General features: G+C 34.2%; 2 long non-coding RNA genes across 4 annotated transcripts; both read left to right on the top strand.

The window, feature by feature from the left end:
- The first annotated feature begins 2,427 nt into the window (after positions 1-2,427).
- On the top strand, positions 2,428-6,191 carry LOC139431677 (uncharacterized). 3 transcript variants are annotated; one of them, XR_011641732.1, is made up of 5 exons: positions 2,428-5,135; positions 5,193-5,334; positions 5,395-5,437; positions 5,491-6,083; positions 6,143-6,191. It is a non-coding gene; the product is annotated as an uncharacterized lncRNA (long non-coding RNA). The 3 variants fall into 3 exon arrangements; XR_011641731.1 differs by having other exon boundaries at positions 5,395-5,864; positions 5,936-6,083; XR_011641730.1 differs by having other exon boundaries at positions 5,395-6,083.
- A 6,895-nt stretch (positions 6,192-13,086) lies between these two features.
- LOC139431734 (uncharacterized) lies at positions 13,087-14,121 on the top strand. The gene is made up of 3 exons (XR_011641813.1): positions 13,087-13,284; positions 13,348-13,500; positions 13,564-14,121. It is a non-coding gene; the product is annotated as an uncharacterized lncRNA (long non-coding RNA).
- The last annotated feature ends 5,180 nt before the right edge of the window (positions 14,122-19,301 follow it).

Raw genomic sequence — 19,301 nt, 5'->3', positions numbered from 1 at the left:
ATCTTCTTGAAAAAGTGTTGAAGAGGAAAAAGAATAAAGTGTACGTTAAGTGGTTAGGATTCGATTCATCGCATAACAGTTGGATTTCTAGAGATAATATTGTTTAAATTTTACGTTGTTATTTTGTAAATAAATTTTTTTTATTATGTAAGGAAAACTTCTACGCTTCTTGTTCAATTGGTATTAATTAAAAAAACCTGTTCACATAAATCGTGTTCCATAAGAAATATTTCTACGCTTCTTGTAATTGTTTAAAATTAAAAAAACCCGTTTACATAAACAGTATCCCATAGTATATAAAAAGGATAAATGCACTTTTATGTCATATAATTTCATTTAACATGCCAGTTCCACAGCAGGTAATCAGTATAGTCATGGGATATGCTCATTGGCGTCAGATAATGTAAGTGATATTTTATTGATCATTATTCTTTCCGAATTATAAATACAAAAGTAGTGTCCTTTCAATTTACAGCCATCCTTATTCATAACAACACCAGCCGAATTAGAGGAGATAATCGCCCATGAGGGGGGGTAAATTTTATATAACGGGCCAATACCCGGTGGCCATCTAAAAATTATAAAAGAACCGGGTTTTGATGATCAGTTTAACGCCGCCTGTAAGTTATTAATAGCTCTAAATATTAATCATAATTGAATTATATTTTTTTAGTTATACCTCCATAAAATTATACTATAAATTATATTTTATTTTATTTTAATGTTTAATATACATGTTTATTAAAATAAACATGTTTATTATAATTATTTGTCTTGAAAATGTGAATGTATGGTGTTCAGTTTGAAACATTTAAATATAGATTGCCTCACAAAATTCAATGTGCCCTATTCAGGGATCACAATTGTACAGGTACATTAAAAAAGCATTAAATAAAGTGCAATGTAATTTTAATAAAACTTTAAAATTTTAATAAAACTTTTTTATTTATTCTCCCAAATACATGGGAATGATGAAAGTGGAGAAGTGTGCGTATGGATTACACACATTGAAACTGAACATAGACTTTTCCCAAAATAAAGAATTTCAAAACATGGAAAAAGTTGTACGAATGCAACACAAAACAATAAACAAATTTGAATTTATAGATTTAATAGAAACGGAAGATATGTGGTGCGCGTTTAGACTATTGAGTGATGAGAATATAACTTCATACGAAGTATTGGATGTACGATATCTCATAGTATATAAAGAGGAAAATGCACTTTTATGCTACATAGTTTTCTCAGAATATCCAGAAGTTGAATTTGTAGAATAGTATAAATTAATAAGTGTATATTGTTTCAGACAACGTCTCATAAAACTTCATTACAATATTATAAAAATAATATATAATTTGGATAAAAAAATTAGTATATCAATATATTTGTTTTCATCAAATAACAGCATCAGCCGATTTTGTAGCATCATGGACTCGTGGTACCAACGATAAAAAGTCAACCGAAATCTCTGTAGGCTCTATGATGAGCTCATTAATAATGCTGATGAAAGGAATCAATATGACAGAGGCTTGGGTTAACAAGAGAAGGAACCAAATAACCCAACTTTTGCCTAACTTAGACCTTGAGAGGTACGTAACACCGGAGATTATTAAGATGTTCGATGTTCGAACAACATATATAATAGAAAAGAATGTACTCACGACATTTTCCGGGTACTGTCGGTGATTTACACATGGGCGGATGATGCTAACTTAGATGCATACGATTGGATGATAGAGCAGGCCGCCGGAAGTAATATAACCATGCTTCTTGCATTCGGAGCTGCAATTGAAAAATCTGCCTGGAATCCACTACCTTATATCAGGTGCCGTCCCATATATTATCATAAGGAAAACTTCTACGCTTCTTTCAATCTATATTAATTATAAACCTGTTTACATAAACGGTATCCCATAGTATTATATAAAGGGGATAAATGCGCTTTTAAGCAACATAGTTTTCTTACAATAATCATACGATGAGTTTGCCACATATTGTATTCGAAATTTGTAATGCCATATGGAAAAATGTAAGTATTAATTTCATACTCGTTTAATTTTAAATTTATTTTTATATTATTTTCAGGCTATAATCCACGAAGTGTCTGATTTTGAGATGACACTGATGCAAATATGGGGGTAGGCCTAATTTTTTGCGGCCCTTTTCTTGGGGGGTCGTTAAGAATATCGAGGGACCCGGACTAGGATGATAACCTTTACGTGTGTTGTAAGTTATTGATGTTTTTATTTACTTTGAAACAGTGGATTTTACATTTTCACTTTTTCAGTGATGCTCTTAGCATCACCGACGTTTGAGGAATAGCGTCTGGAGGATTTATTGTAAATTATTGATTTTTATTTACTTTTATATAATTTCACATTTTCATTTTTTCAGTGATCAAATCAATAATTTTAGTTAGTCATAAATTAATTTTATATTATTCTTATTTTAGTATTAAATGTATCCCATATATTATCATAAGGAAAACTTCTACGCTTCTTTCAATCGATATTACTTAAAAACCTGTTTACATAAACGGTATCCCATAGTATACCGTGTGATGATAAAGTTTTGAAAATAATTCATAACTGCGTTATTTAATATTTTCAAGAAAAACGCTCGGACAGGTCAATTTATTTCAATTAATAAAATAATTAAAGTTGTGTTTGCTTATTATCAAGTTCTTAATACTCGTAGTGGTGAAAGTGTAGAACTTCTTAAAGTAATTCTATTCGAAGTTAACAAAAATGGCACATTTAACCGAACGTGAAAGAATATTGATATTAATGATGGTTGGATATGGCGACAGGCTTAGAACTCATCAAGAAGCATGCGAGTTATTTAACCAACAACATCCGGATAGGGCTCCAATTGTAACATCTACAGTAAGTAAATTGATTGCTAAATTCACAGAAACGAGATCCGTAAAAGATTTGCCTCGACAAGGTCGACCTCGAGTAAGTGAAGAAGTCAGGTTGAATGTATTGGTTGAAGCTGAAGAAAATCCTCGCCATTCTACAAGGCAACTAGCCCTAAATAACAACGTGGACCAAACTTTTGTGGTAAAATTATTCAAAGAAGAGAAGTATCATCCGTACAATGTGTAATTGATACATGAGTTACACGAGGATGATTCAGATCGATTTACAATTTTTTGAACAATTAATGTTACGATGCGATGAAGATCCTAAATTTCTTAACAACATTCTATTTTCTGCTGAAGCCACTTTTTGCCTGAATGGAACAGTACATCGTCACAACCCCAGATATTGGTCACGAGGAAATCCTCACTGGACTCAAGACCCACAGTCAACGTCGAGGCAAAGTGAATGTATGGATGGAAATAATCCGACGACGTTCCATAGGGCCTTTCTTTTTTCAAGAAAATCTTACAGCAGCATGTTATCTAAATTTCTTGCGAGTAGATTTAATGCCTCAAAGTTCATGCGATGGAGAATCAAGTTAGAGGAATATAACTTCGAGATCGTATATAAAAAACGAAACCTGAATAGTAACGCCGACGCTCTTTCCAGAATCAAAAAACACCGATACCAAAACGGACAATGTAGTCTCCAAATCGACAAACGAATATTGCCATCAATCCAGAAACGGAAGAACACATCGCAACAAGATGCGAAGGGAAGAAAATCGAGTAATAATGAGACCACATCTCATTCAAATTTCTCAAGAATGTGAAGTGAAATGGAAACAGGAGATTCTTAAAACCCATTCGTAGACACTCCAGAATAGGGTTTTCCAGATTAACAAAATCAATATAAGCAACACGGAGGAAGAAATGCCCCATTGGAAGATACATGACACAGAGTTGCGAGCCAGGAAAATGTGAAAAATTTTACATCAAATAATATTAATTATTAGTGGGGTAAAATCTACTGATAGACAACCACATTCGTCGGCAAACGTTGGAGGATCTAGTTCTAAAGTTAATATTATTAAAAATATCTGCATTCAACCTCCTTGTAATGAAACAAAAGCAATTAATTGTGGTCGTATATCACAAACTCCAACTATTCGACAAAATTTGTTAACAAAATTTGAAAACAAGATGTATATCCGAGGAATGCAATCCGCCCTGTTAACCATTTTCAGTGACGAACAAGAGAATGTAATACGTATAATAATAAGTATTTAAACATGAAATTGAATCCATAAAATACAATTTAAGTACATCTTTGAAACATTTACAAAAATCTGTTTGTGGCAATGTAGTGATTAGAAGAAAATTCAGTTGTGTACTTACTACCTCTGAAGATTCACCGCAACTAAAAAACATAAAGTATTTTATAACTGAATTGCAACTAACTTTGGCTCCTATAGAGCGGATTATATCTAATTTAGATGATTGATAAATGTAATGGTATTCTCTGAATTATATTGTATATTATATGTATATTTTATATATTGATTTTATATTTTCGATAAAGGATATTTACCCAACTGGACCACCGAATTATTTAAAATAGTTAAAAGACAAGTTACGAATCCAATTTCTTATTTATTAGAGGATATGGTCAGCCTATTAAAGGAGCTTTTTATGAATTTGAACTTCAAAAATCAAAACAACCTGATGTATATCTTGTTGAAAAAGTGTTGAAGAGGAAAAAGAATAAAGTGTACGTTAAGTGGTTAGGATTCGATTCATCGCATAACAATTGGATTTCTAAAGATAATATTGTTTAATTTTTACGTTATTTTGTAAATTAAACTTCTACGCTTTCAATCGATATTACATAATGGAAACCTGTTCACATAAACCGTATTCTATACATTATCATTAGGAAAACTTCTACGCTTCTTTTAACCCTTCCGCGTGGAAGTTAAAAAATTCAATTACTATGTGAGATGCGGGAGTGCGATCTACTCTATGCTATCTACTCTAATGCGATCTTATGACGTACACGTGTACGGCACTCCGCAGTAGAAATAATTTTATGCATGACGTACACGTGTACGGCACTCCACGCGGAAGGGTTAACCTCTTTACATAAACAGTATTCCATAGTATATGAAGAGGATAAATGCGCTTTTAAGCCACATAGTTCAACATAGTTCTTCTTCACAAAATGTCTTTACCACAACTTGTCTACGATATGTGCAATGCCGTATGGCAAAATGTAAGTATTAATTCCATACTCGTTTAATTTTAAATTTTATTTTTATATTATTTTCAGTGTATAATACATGAAGTGACAGACTTTGAAATGACACTAATGCAAATATGGGGGTGGGAAATCATTTTTTGCGGCCCCTTTTATGAGGGGTCGCTGCGAATATCAAGAGATCCCGACTACGACGACAGGCTCTACGTCTGCTGTAAGTTATTGATTTTTTATTTACTTTGAAAAAATGGATTTTACATTTTTACTTTTTCAGTGAAGCTGCCCCCAAATGCATAATTGTTTTGAGAAGCGTTTGGGTAAGTTATTGATTTTTATTTACTTTTATAATTTCACATTTTAATTTTTTCAGTCATCAAATTTTTCATTTATTAAGTTTAGTTTAATTTTATGGTCTTATTTTAGTAAGTTTAATTTTATGGTCTTATTTTAGTATTAAATATAGTTAGATAATTAATTTTATATTTTATTATTAAATATATATTTTATTGCTTAATATATATGTTTTTTTCTACGCTTAAACTTCTACGCTTCTTTCAATCGACATTAATTAGAAACCTGTTTACATAAACGATGTCCCATAGTATATATAAAGAGGATATACGCACTTTTAAGCTGCATAGCGGCGCTACATTGTTTTCTAAAATGCCGTCAATACAGCTATCGATGATACCGTATCATGTGATTGGGATAATTTTTACAATTTGTTCTTTCGTATGTGAAAATGTAAGGAATATTTTATTGATCATTATTCCTTCCGAATTGTAATAATAATACATAGTCCTTTCAATTTACAGCCCTCCGTATTCATAACGTCGATGGAGGAATTAGAGGATATCATCCTCCGTGAGGGGGGTAATGTCCTTTATTGGGGGCCAATTCCCGGAGGATCGTTAAAAATTATCTGGGAGGTCGATAACGAAGGCAATAATTTTTCTGCTGCTTGTAAGTGATTTATTTATAGCTCTGAATATTAATCATAATTAATTAAATTAATTTTTTAGTTATACCCCATTAAAAGACAATTTTTGTTACTTTAATAATAATAATTACACATTTTTATATTAAATATATAATAATAATTACATATTTTAATATTAAATATAATTAATTTTTATATAATTTTTGTTAAATATATGTTTTATATTATTTTATTGTTTTAATATACATGTTTTTCCTATAAGCTAATTTGAAATTAAAATTTCATGAACCTTTTCAGAGCAATTTTCTATTAAAATAAATTTAAAATGTGAGCGGGTTAAACAGAACGCGCACCACATAACTTCAGTTTCAATTAAATTGATGAAATTATTTTTAGTAATACTTTTGTGTTGTAATCTACACGAGTTTTTGTGTTCAAATTAATTTTATCAAGGGCTAAATCCGCTAATGAAGATGGATTGAATTGAGCCATTGTAACGCAACTAAACTTCGAAATACATATTTACTCCATTATAAATACTTATGTTAAAGCGTAAATAACGGTGGTATGTGGTTGATGAGATCACACTAACTTACGCAAGCAACTTAATCTTGCACTAAAAATGCATTTTAAATTTCTATTTGCATAGTGTACGTACATAAATCGAGGTGCGACGTAGATTCAAGAAAATAAAATACATAATATATTGGTAATTCTCTAAACGAGTCTTAACGCATCTAATACATATTTACTCAATTATAAATACTTATATTAAAACGCAAATAACGTTGGTATGTGGTTGATGAGATCACGCTAACTTACGTAAGCAACTTTAAGATGTACACATAATCTTGTACTAAAAAATGCATTGAAACTTTATATTTTCATTTGCATTTCTATTTGCATATTGTCCGTAAATTCGAGAAAATAAAATACATAATATATTGGTAATTCTCGAAAGAGTCTTAATGCATCTAATACATATCTTAAATATTTATGTTAAAACGCAAATAACGTTGGTATGTGGTTGATGAGATCACGCTAACTTACGTAAGCAACTTAATCTTACACTAAAAATGCATTTTAACGTAATTAACTTTAAAATATGCGGAAAACCAAACACAGACCGCATTTGTGTGTGAAGAACAGTTTGCTGACGTTATTAGAAAGCCGGGATAGTAAAGAAAAGCCGTTATGGACTCCTGTAAGGATAGAAGAATAAAAAAAAAATTTAAAATTCAACGAACAAATAAACAGTATTACTACGGAAAAAAATACGATTTAATGGAAGTAGGTAGAAAAAAAACTTTGATTTTGAAGAGAAAATCTGACTCTGATCCGGTTGTGAGAATAGTACCGACGGAAGAATTTTATCACATTCTTCGAGACACCCATCAGTTAACTGGACACGAAGGCCGCGACAAAATGCTGTATAGTTTAAAATGCAAATACTTCATCCCCACTTCCGTCGTACTAGAATTTTTGAAACTGTGCACGGTATGTCAATCCAAAAAGAAATTTCCAAGAAAGGGAATCGTTGTCTGTCCAATTCTGTCTAGCGACTTCAACCATCGTGGTCAGGTCGATTTAATTGACTTACAATCGACCCCTGATAGAAATTATAAATGGTTATTACATTATCAGGACCACGGGACAAAATTCAGCTTTCTACGTCCTTTAACTTCGAAAAGAGCTGCAGAAGTAGCAATAGAGCTATTAAAAATCTTTCTGGAAGTTGGTTGTCCTAAAATATTACAAAGTGATAACGGCCGTGAGTTTACGGCTGCTGTTATACAGGAACTAACCGCTATGTGGCCAACATGCAAAATTGTTAATGGTAGGCCTAGACATCCAGCAAGTCAAGGATCGGTTGAACGGTCGAATCAAGATGTAGAAGCTATGTTACGAGCTTGGCTAATAGACAATGGTACAAAAAACTGGGGTATTGGTTGTTATTTTGTACAATTTCAGAAGAACTCCTCTTTTCACCGTACTATTAAACGATCACCGTACAAAGCGTTATTTGGAACAGAGCCAAAAATAGGCCTACACTCTAGTCATATTCCAGCAGAATTACTTGAAAAGCTTGTTACTGAAGAAGACCTAGACCAATTTCTTAAACAGCAACAAACTGACGAAACTGACAATTCTGAAGATGTTCCAGCTACTGAACATAATGATTTTTCAACGCAAGTTTCAACAGAGAATTTATTAACAGCGGAACCAACTTTTTCGATTAAAGAACTCGATCCTGTTCTTGACCCTACTTCAGCTCCCATATCGGCTGATACAACACCTGTATTGTTAGGTGCATCAGAAGGTGCAGCACTAGACGGAGAAGAAAAAACGCTTTGTATTGTTTGTGAAAATACGGTAGAAGGAGGAGACGAGTGAACAGTTTTATGCTATTTATGCCAAAATCAAGAAAATATAAAAGAACAAAGGGAACATGCCCAAAACCTAAAAAGAACGGCTGAAAAAATGAAATGTACTTCTTCGAAGAAATATGTATATTTGTACAAAGGTTGTTGATAACAGTTTAGTTGGTATTGAGATTTGAAAAGCGAGTGACGTATTTGCGGTGTTTGCCGCTGAGCGCCCTGTGATGTAAGTATCTATTTTTTTTACATAAGTTCATACATTTTACGTTTTTGTACGTTCTTAAATATTTTATAAGCATCCTCTTCTAAACAATCGAATTTCAGTAAGCTGATTTAATAATAATAGTGTAGTTCTAATGGTTTGTGACAATGGTGTTTGATTTGCAACCTAAATTTGTTTGACGTAGTGTTTTCACACAACGTTTCGGGAGTTGTATCTCCCGTCTTCAGGTATTTTGACGTTAGAAGGACAGTTATTTATTTACTTTTATTTTAGTAGTTTTTGCTGTGACCAGGATTAGAACCTGCGAACTTGATTTCGTTCGACAAAGTTTGCATTACTAGTTCAGGGCGCTAACCACACCTGAAGACGGGAGTAGATTCAACTACCGAAAAGTTGTGTAAAACATTTTTTTTTTTTGAGAGAGTGTTGAGAGAAGTTTTATCAGAAGAAGAGGAAAATGAATCAGATATTAGTGAATTAGATACAGAAGAGGAAGTTATTGAAGAAGAAAACCACGACAGCGAATCTGAGCAGTCAGTAGAAAATTTTCATGCAGAGATTAGAGATGAAGAGGAGCGACAAGACAGTGATGATTACAAATTTTACATTGGAAAAGATGGAGAAACAATTTGGATGAGTAAACCGCCTGCCTCTTCTTCGAAAACTAAGGCAAAAAACATAATAAAAATCTTACCAAGGCCTAAAATGGCTGCTAAAATACTAGAAGAGAAATAGATGGTTTTTCACTGTTTGTTACTGATGAAATGATCGATAATATTGTGATAAATACTAACAGATATATTGAGAAAAAGAGGGTTGAAGTGCAATATGAAAGACCTAGGGATTGCAGAGACACATCAAGAGCAGAGATAAAGGCTCTCTTAGGTGCCCTGTACTTAATTGGTGTAAAAAAGGGAGGACACACGAACTGCTGTGAGCTCTGGGATTCAGATAGAACAGGAATGACAATATTGCGAGCCCTCTTCAGTTATTAGCGCTTCCGCTTTTGACTTCCGTGTAATTTAACAACCCAGAAATGACAGAACAAAGAAGGCGCCATTTTTTGAAACATCTTGCACTTGATTTGATGGAAGAACATTTGAAACAAAGAGCATCACTAAAAACTCTTCCTAAAGATATTACGGCTTTCTTGCTAAAGTATGCAAACAATGAAGAGCAGCCCCAAGAACCAGCAAAACCAGGAATTTGTTACATTTGTGGTAGGCATAAGAACAATAGGACAAAATGTGTGTCAAAATTGCAGTTTAAATGTTTGTAAGAAGCATAGTGTCACAAATACAAAATGTATTAGGTGCGATGGTGAGCAGCAAATGGAAATAGATTAATTTGCAAACCAGGTCAAAAAGAAAAAAAAAATCAAAAACTCTATTGAAAATATTTTTAGAAGTGAAAACAAGCTGATGAAAGCATATTAATTTAATTAGTATTGTTAAGGTTGTCAAAAGTGTTCAATTACCAATTTTATATAATTAAATATAAAGCAACAAAATTAATGCTCATTTCTTTCATAGAACCAAAATTTTACAAACGTTACCAGTGAAACCACTAAATATTCAATTGCGGTGTAAAAGCCGCAACGCGCCTATTCGTGTAAGTCCGACAGGTGCGCCCACCGGAGGGTTAAACACAAATTTCCCAGAGGAAATTGTCCAGCTTGATTTCGTACTTCTAGGAATAGAAGACACCGACGGTGATAAAATGACTGATTCGCAATTTGTACAGTTTTGTGAATTTGATAATAATATATGGAGAGTTTATCGAAAGGGTGATATTCTGTATGTTGGTAGTGATGATGACTTTGAAAATCATTAAAAATTTTAAGATTTCTTAAAAGATAATGGATACTTTCCCAATTGCGAATCAGCTAAATTAATTATTGATGGTGATATTAATTTAACCGATTTTGAATATATTAACGATTGTTATTACAGTTATAACTACTGGCATGTGTATCGTAATGCAAATACTATATTTGTTAATTTTACCGATTATTAAATTTTATATTTGTTTAATTGCGTATTTATTAAGTAATTTATTGCGTAACGTTTAGGTTATTTTTGAACACCACGCAACTCCCATTCTAAAATTTTTCAAGGTTTTTCTCGATGGTATATAAACAGTTAAAATTTTCATATCGAACTCAGTTACTACCTTCTTACCTACTTCATTACTACTCACATCGCTCGCTCACGTTATAAAATCTATTGGTATGTCACGGTTAAGTCAATTAGGTCAGTATCAATTTTCCCCGAAGAAGAACATATCATAAGAAGTCTGCGATGCGGATTACATCATGCGCATGGCCATCAGTTGTCGTAGACTTGGAGGATGGATTCTCCGTATTTCTACCTAAACGCATCGCGGAGGTGATTACGGATGGTGAAATTAATGAGCTGGTTGGCATGAGCTTAATATTCAAAGGAGTAAAAGATGTTGGAAAAGGAAATCCAGCGCATCTCATCGACTTTGTAAAAACGTTAGAAAATAAATGAATGTAAAAACGTTAGAAGGTAAATAAATGTAAAAAAACATTATAGAATATAAATAAATGTAAAAAAAACATAGAAAGTAAATAAATATAAAAAAACCTTATAAAGTAAAAATGTGGGCGTGGTCAGAAGGAGGTAGTGGTGGAGATAAAAAGTACTTTTGGACCCCCCTATGTTAAATCTTATGGGATTTTGGTCCAGAACGCCTATAGCTATACGCGCGCCATCTATCGCTCATCAGATGAATTTAAAATGTGTGCGTGGTCAGAAGGAGGTAGTGGTGGGGATAGAAAGTACTTTTGGACCCCCCTACGTTAAATCTTATGGGATTTTGATTTAGAACGCCCATAGCTATACACGCGCCATTTATCGCTCAATAAAAATTTTAAAGCTACATGTATTTTAATACTAAAAAATAATTATATCTGAATTCTATAACATCACATGAATTTTTTTAAATTTACGCGCGCCATCTATCGCCCATCAGGCCACCGCTAGGTGGGCGCGCGTCGTCTATCCACCATGCGAGTTCCACCGCTAGGTTGAGCCCCATGACGCTACTTCCACCATAAAGAAGGTTATGGTCATTTTGAATTTCAAATTTCTCGCGCTGTGACGTCACTTCCTGCGCGCGCATGCGCAGACGTCACAGGGGGATTGGGGGATTAACTTCCGGTCCAGAACTCTCATTTCTATAGTACTTATGTGCTCCTTGTCGAATGTTTTTTATTTATTTTCATACGTATTCAGAAATCTATAACTATATGTAGACGAATTGAGAAAAGCAGACGAGTAGTAGCGGTAGAGCAGTTCAAGATGGAACGTCTTTGGCGGTTAGTTACCAGATTGGGACTTTCAACGTTTATAATTAATAAAGTGTGGGATATTATGGAAACATACGAATCTGATTTATCTTTTGCGAATATTAAAAACTACGAATTATGTTATTTACCAATCGATTATTATATCAATAAAGTAAAGCCATTAGATTTGGCGGCGGTTTGGTTTAAATTACCGTTGAAGTATAGAAACGATGAGCGATTACAAAGCAAGCTGCCCTGTTTTGAACATTATAATTTGCCTCATTGGGAAACGCATATTGATGGCCACCATCGGCAAGAAAGGATTGTTCTTTATGTAAGGTTTAATATATAAACATTGTCAGTTATAGATTGTAAATTATAATAATAATAAAAGATTGTAAAAAGTTGTTTTAATTTGAAAGAAAAAAGCATTTGTATACGTTGGTTGGGTACTGTTGGGTTGTAAAAATTGTTGTAAATTGAAAAGAAAAATCAAGAAAAAGGAAAAGAAAAAGAAAGAAAGAAGAGGAAAAAAGGAAAAGAAGAAAAAAAAGAGGAAAAAAAAAGAGGAAAAAAAAAAGAAGAAAAAAAGAAAAAGGGAAAAGGATTGTTTATTGAAGCTCCTCCTCAGCTCCTCCCAAAAGTGGAGATGGAAGAGTAGGGATGGGAGTGGGGATTCGGAGTTGTAATCTAAAATTCCCAGGGAAAGTTGACCCAGAAAAAAAGTGCCCCCACTCTAACTCCGCCCATTCCCCCACTCCTCCCCCTTTACACGCCCCACCCCACGCCCCCCTTCATTACTTTACTATAAGAAGGCACCTCCCAGCCTTTGAAAGTCACTTCAGTGTTTGTGTTCTTCAGTTTTTTTGGTAAGTACAACCTTCTTTATTTTCATGTTTATATAACGTTCATTTTCTCTCCATCACTACAGCTCTTTCTACAACATTCTCTTTTTTTTTGGTGAGTAAAACTATATTTGTTTTGCATGTTTATATAATATTTAAAATTATTTTTTTCCCAGTCCTAGACATCCTTCAGCTTTCTCTTTTTTGCTGACGTGTTTTATTTGGTAAGTAACCTTTTTTTACATTGCTTATATAATATGTAAAATATTCTTCTTTTGTTTCATCATAACAAGCTCTTTCTACTTTGTTTTTGTGAGTACAACTTGTTTATTTGTTTGTTATGTTAACTTGTTATTTTTATTTTTTCAATTCCTACAGGACCTTACTGCTGATCATTTCCATTTTTTGTTTGATCAGTTCGATCAGTTTTGATAACTTCGTTATCTCGGCGACTTTTTTCTGGTAAGTATAGCCTTCTTTTCCTTTGCATATATTGTTGCTAATCTGTTTTTTTCATTCCTATAGCTCCTTCTATTTTAAATCTCAATTTTTGTTGGTAAGCATAACTTTATTATTCGAACGTTTGTATCATAATATCTACAATAATTTTTTATCATTCGCATCCTATCATTCAGCACCCACTGCAATTAGATTTTAACGTTCTTTTCATCAAGCGATGTAAGTATACATGATTTTTTATTAAAATAAAATAAATTAATGTATGAATCTTTTTTTATCAAGATGTCTCAAGACGGTTTTAGTCAAATTGATTTAACTGCTCCCGGTTTCGCCAGCAGCCAGGAGTCATTCCTGTTAAACAGTTTTGACATAAACCTGTTGAACATATCGACTGTTGAGAAGGCGCTGGATCCAAACGTGCAGTCGATGGATCCTAGCGTGGAATCTAATGCGCAGCAAGATCCGTCGCTTCTGAACGTCGCAGGTTCCGCGAATGTCGACGATAAAAATGTGAAACGCCTTTCACTTCGTCGGAATTCGGGGAACCGTGAACATTGGAAGAAGGCTGCAGGTGTGTGGGTACCGTCAGAAAAGTATAGAGAGGAAAGACAAGAAAGAAGGGAGGCACGTACTCGTTCGCGACGTAGCCAACGCAAGTATGTGTCAGTTGAACAAGCGACCCCGTCGAAGGTTGAAATGACACAGTCGAAAGTGGTTACCGAGAACGAGTCCGATAAATCCGACGACTCTCTTGCTTTAATGGCGGTATCACAACACTGTAGTAACCGGAAGTATCTTAAAGCTACTAAGGCTTCTTTTTCTTCTTTAAAGCTTCATTGGCTCCCGTTACTAACTCAAATATCCCTAACACCGAAATTCCTTCGTTAAGCCCGAAAGTACACATCTTAAGGGTTGACAATATTCCTGCTAATATTCCTGCTACTTTAGATATTTCCGATGTGTCTGCCAGCCTTTTTTCAAACGCAATGTGTACAGCAGTAGAAACAACCAAAGGGGAGATTTTGGCCGAAATTAATAATTTGTATCAAAATTTTTATAAAGACCTTCATGCAAAGGTTCTTCAATTGCAGACCTCTTTGAGAGAACTTTCGCAGTTTAGAGAAGGGCTGGCATCGAGCTGTAACAACCCTTTAACAATATCGCTCGACATCACCATAGCATCATTAACCTGTGAAATTAAAAAGGCTGAATGTATTTTATCTAGTTTCACTACTAATAGCGTAAACTTCCCTTCCTAGCTTAAAGATGACTAATAATATGGATAATATGAGAGTTAATCATATGATAAGACTATGTGAATTGGAGCAGAAAGTTGCCTCGTTGGAGGTAAAATTAGATGCTATATTTAAGTTGGTACGTTATACTTATAATACTTTTTTCCATGTCATTAATTTTAGCCAGGAGTCATTCCTGTTAAACAGTTTTGACATAAACCTGTTGAACATATCGACTGTTGAGAAGGCGCTGGATCCAAACGTGCAGCCTAATGAGCAGCTGATGGATCCTAACGTTGAATCTAATGCGCAGCAGGATCCGTCGCTTCTGAACGTCGCAGGTTCCGCGAATGTCGACGATAAAAATGTGAAACGCCTTTCACTTCGTCGGAATTCGGGGAACCGCTAAAGAAGGCTGCAGGTGTGTGGGTACCGTCAGAAAAATATAGAGAGGAAAGACAAGAAAGAAGGGAGGCACGTGCTCGTTCGCGACGTAGCCAACGGAAGTATGTGTCAGTTGAACCAGCGACCCCGTCGAAGGTTGAAATGACACAGTCGAAAGTGGTTATCGAGAACGAGTCCGATAAATCCGACGACTCTCTTGCTTTAATGGCGGTATCACAACACTGTAGTACCGTAAACCGGAAGTATCTTAAAGCTACTAAGGCTTCTTCTTCTAAAGCTTCATTGACTCCTGCTCCCGTTACTAACTCAAATATCCCTAACACCGAAATTCCTTCGTTAAGCCCGAAAGTACACATCTTAAGGGTTGACAATATTCCTGCTAATATTCCTGCTACTTCAGATATTTCCGATGTGTCTGCCAGCCTTTTTTCAAACGCAATGTGTACAGCAGTAGAAACAACCAAAGGGGAGATTTTGGCCGAAATTAATAATTTGTATCAAAATTTTTATAAAGACCTTCATGCAAATGTTCTTCAATTGCAGACCTCTTTGAGAGAACTTTCACAGTTTAGAGAAGGGCTGGCGTCGAGCTGTAACAACCCTTTAACAATATCGCTCGACATCATCATAGCATCATTTACCTGTGAAATTAAAAAGGCTGAATCTATTTTATCTAGTTTCACTACTAATAGCGTAAACTTCCCTTCCTAGCTTAAAGATGACTGATAATATGAGAGTCAATCATATGGATAATATGAGAGTCAATCATATGATCAGACTATGTGAATTGGAGCAGAACGTTGCCTCGTTGGAGGTAAAATTAGACGATATATTTAAGTTGGTACGTTATACTTATAACACTTTTTTCCATGTCATTAATTTTATCTTCTCAGCTGCAAAGTGTGTCAGAATCGGCTGTGGTGAGGGGTGAAGTGCATGTACAAAACATGCACATTAACCGTTGTACATGTGTTAGTTCACCGACTCCGGCAACGACTCCGGCATCAGCAGCACCATCACCTCCTTACGAAGCAGTAAACCAAAGATATCAAGAAGAGGAGGAGGAGTGGTAACTATTCTTTCTCTTCTTTTATTTATTAAGTTAATACTAAGTTAATTATTAAGTTAATTATTAAGTTAAATTGTTATTATTTTATAGTTTCAATATATACTCAATATATTTTATGTATCTATATAAAGTTACTTTTGCTATATTTTTATTCAGTCTTATCCTGTTAATGTCATAATTCATTTAGTGCGAGAATCATGATCGATAAGAAACTAAAGTGTTTACCGCAACCGCTAACATTGCCAATACTAAATTTTAGTAAAGGTACGACCGAAGAACACTTTAGAGCTTCGACGGGAGACCCGTGCTCGTTCGCGAAGTACCAAACCCAAGCGTGTGTCAGTTGAACCTGCGACTCTGTCAAAGGTTGAAGTGACACACTCGGAAGTGGCTAGCGGCGATGAGTCCAACGACTCTCTTTCTTTAATGGCGGTATCCCAACACTGCACCGAAAACCGGACATACCTTAAAGCTATTAATGCAGCTTTTGTTTCTAAGGCTTCTTCTTCTAAAGCTTCGTCGATTCCCACTCCCCCTACTAACATAAACATTCCTACCATCGAAATTCCCTCATTAAGCCCGAAAGTACAAATCTTAAGGGTGGACACAATTCCCGCTACTTCAGTCATTTCCGATGTACCTGCCAGCCTTTTTTCAAATGCAATGTGTGCAGCAGTAGAAACAACCAAAGAGGAGATTTTGACCGAAATTAATATTTTGTATCAAAATTTTTATAAAGACCTTCATGCAAAGGTACTTCAATTGCAGACCTCTTTGAGAGAACTTGCACAGTTTAGGGAAGGGCTGGCGTCGAGTTCTAACCACTCTTTAACAACGTCACTCGACATCACCGTTGCAACATTAACCGTTGAAATGAAAAAAGCAGAATTCATTTTGTCTTCTTTACATACTAATAACTTCCCTTCCTAGCTAAAAGATGTCCGGTAGCAACAACGTCGGGAGGGTGCTCACGTTGGAGCGAAGAGTTGCGTCATTGGAGGTAAAAGTAGATACCCTGTTTCAGCTGGTAGGCTATATCTATAATCTTTTTTACACGTTTTTAATATCATAATCTTCTTAGGTAAACAGTATTGTCTCAGAGTCGGCAGTGGTGAGAGGGCAGGTGCATGTTCAAAACATGCACATACACCATTGTTCGACTGGGATAGAACCTCCGACACCGACACCTGCAGCGCCTCCGCCCCCGTATGAAGTGCGGGATGAGCAGGAAGAGGAGGAGGAGTGGTAACCATTTTTCCTCCTCTTCCTTAGGTTAGGTTAGGTTATGTTAGGTTAAATGGTTAAGGTGTTATAATTATTATTATTATTCTTAAATATATGTATATATAGTTTCTTTTGCTATATTTTCATTCAGTCTTATCCTGTTAATGTTATAATTCATTTAGTACGAGAATCATGATCGACGAGAAGGGTAGGTTCGGTCGAAGAACACTTTACAAGACACAGTAATTTATTTGGTGGAAAATGTAAGCGAGGTTTAATTGTAGGACCCTCTGGTGTCGGAAAAACAAATGCTATGTTATCGCTTTTACTTGCACGTAATGGTCTGCGTTTCCTAAACTTATACTTATGCTCCAATTCGTTATACCAAAATAAGTACGATTTTTTAAGACGTTTAATTGAACCTATAAAAGATTGCGGTTACTATTTTCTAATATAGATGAGTTCATTCGACCGGAAGATGCGAAAGAATATTCGATAGTCGTATTTGACGATGTTTCCTGTACAGGTCAAAATGTCATTAAGGAATTTTTTTCGTATGGTCGACATAAAAACATTGATTGCTTTCTACTTTGTCAAAGTTATAGTGCAATTCCAAACCAATTAGTTCGCGATAATTGTAACTTTTTAGTGTTATTTAAACAAGACTTAACAATTTTAAAACACGTGTTTGAAGATCACATAATGAGCGATATGGAGTTTCATCGGCTAAAGGAAATTAGCGATGCTTGTTAGGACAATAGACACAGCATCCTAGTTATTGATTTAGATTGTAGTGTATCTAACTAAGGGCCGTTACCGTAAGGGTTTTGATAAATTCATTGAACAGAAAAACCATAAAACAGAAGTTGTATAAAATGTTTAGTCTTTACGGAAATCATAAATGGTTACACTTATTGGATACTATTAGAACTCAATAAAACAATTCAAAGCATTCGACCACAAAAATGAAACCATCTCAAATAAATTCGAAATCTGTAGAAAATAAACTTCTCAATACGGTGTACAATCATATTAAAATTGCTGTTAAGGGAAACTTTAAAGTTGGGGATGTAGTTCGCATTAGCAAGCATAAACACGTTTTCGATAAAGAATATTTACCCAACTGGACCACCGATATTTAAAATAGTTAAAAGACAAATTACGAATCCAATTTCTTATTTATTAGAGGATATGAATGGTCAGCCTATTAAAGGAGCTTTTTATGAATTTGAACTTCAAAAATCAAAACAACCTGATATATTCTTGTTGAAAAAATGTTGAAGAGGAAAAAGAATAAAGTGTACGTTAAGTGGTTAGGATTCGATTCATCGCATAACAGTTGGATTTCTAGAGATAATATTGTTTAAATTTTACGTTATTTTGTAAATAAAATTTTTATTGTATAAGAAAAACTTCTACACCTCTTGTTCAATTTCTATTAATTAAAAAAACCTGTTCACATAAATCGTGTCTCATATATTACCATAAGGAAAACTTCTACGCTTCGTGCAATTGTTTAAAATTAAAAAACACGTTTACGTAAACAGTATCCCATAGTATATAAAGGGGATAAATGCACTTTTATGTCATACAAGTAAAGATGCCTACACCACTTCCTCCAGATGTAATAGCAGTAATAATGAGCTTATGCTCATTAGTAACTGAAAATGTAAGTAATATTTTATTGATTATTATTGTTTCCGAATTATAATAATATATAGTGTCCTTTCAACTTACAGCCATCCGTTTTCATAACTAGTGCAGACACGATGGTGGTGAGGTGTTATACAATGGGCCGATCCCGGGCGGCCATTTAAAATTGATACGAGAGACCGGGACCGTAAGCTATTTCTCTGCCGCGTGTAAGTTATTCATATAGCTTTGAATATTAATCATAATTAAATTATTTTTTAGTTACATCTCAATAATAAGTAGTATTATAATTATATAATTAACAATAGTATATATATAATTAACATTAAATTAATTTTATATAGTTTTATAAGTATTATATTTAAAAAGTTAAAGGTATATATTATAAGGTAGTCGTGGTTTTTTTCCTATAAGCTAAATTTTTTTTTCCTATA

Source organism: Onthophagus taurus, chromosome 11 (assembly GCF_036711975.1).
Source record: "Onthophagus taurus isolate NC chromosome 11, IU_Otau_3.0, whole genome shotgun sequence".
NCBI classification, from domain to species: Eukaryota; Metazoa; Arthropoda; class Insecta; order Coleoptera; family Scarabaeidae; genus Onthophagus; species Onthophagus taurus.
The sequence above is the reverse complement of the archived record's forward strand: the minus strand, read 5'-3'. Positions and strand labels throughout refer to the sequence as shown.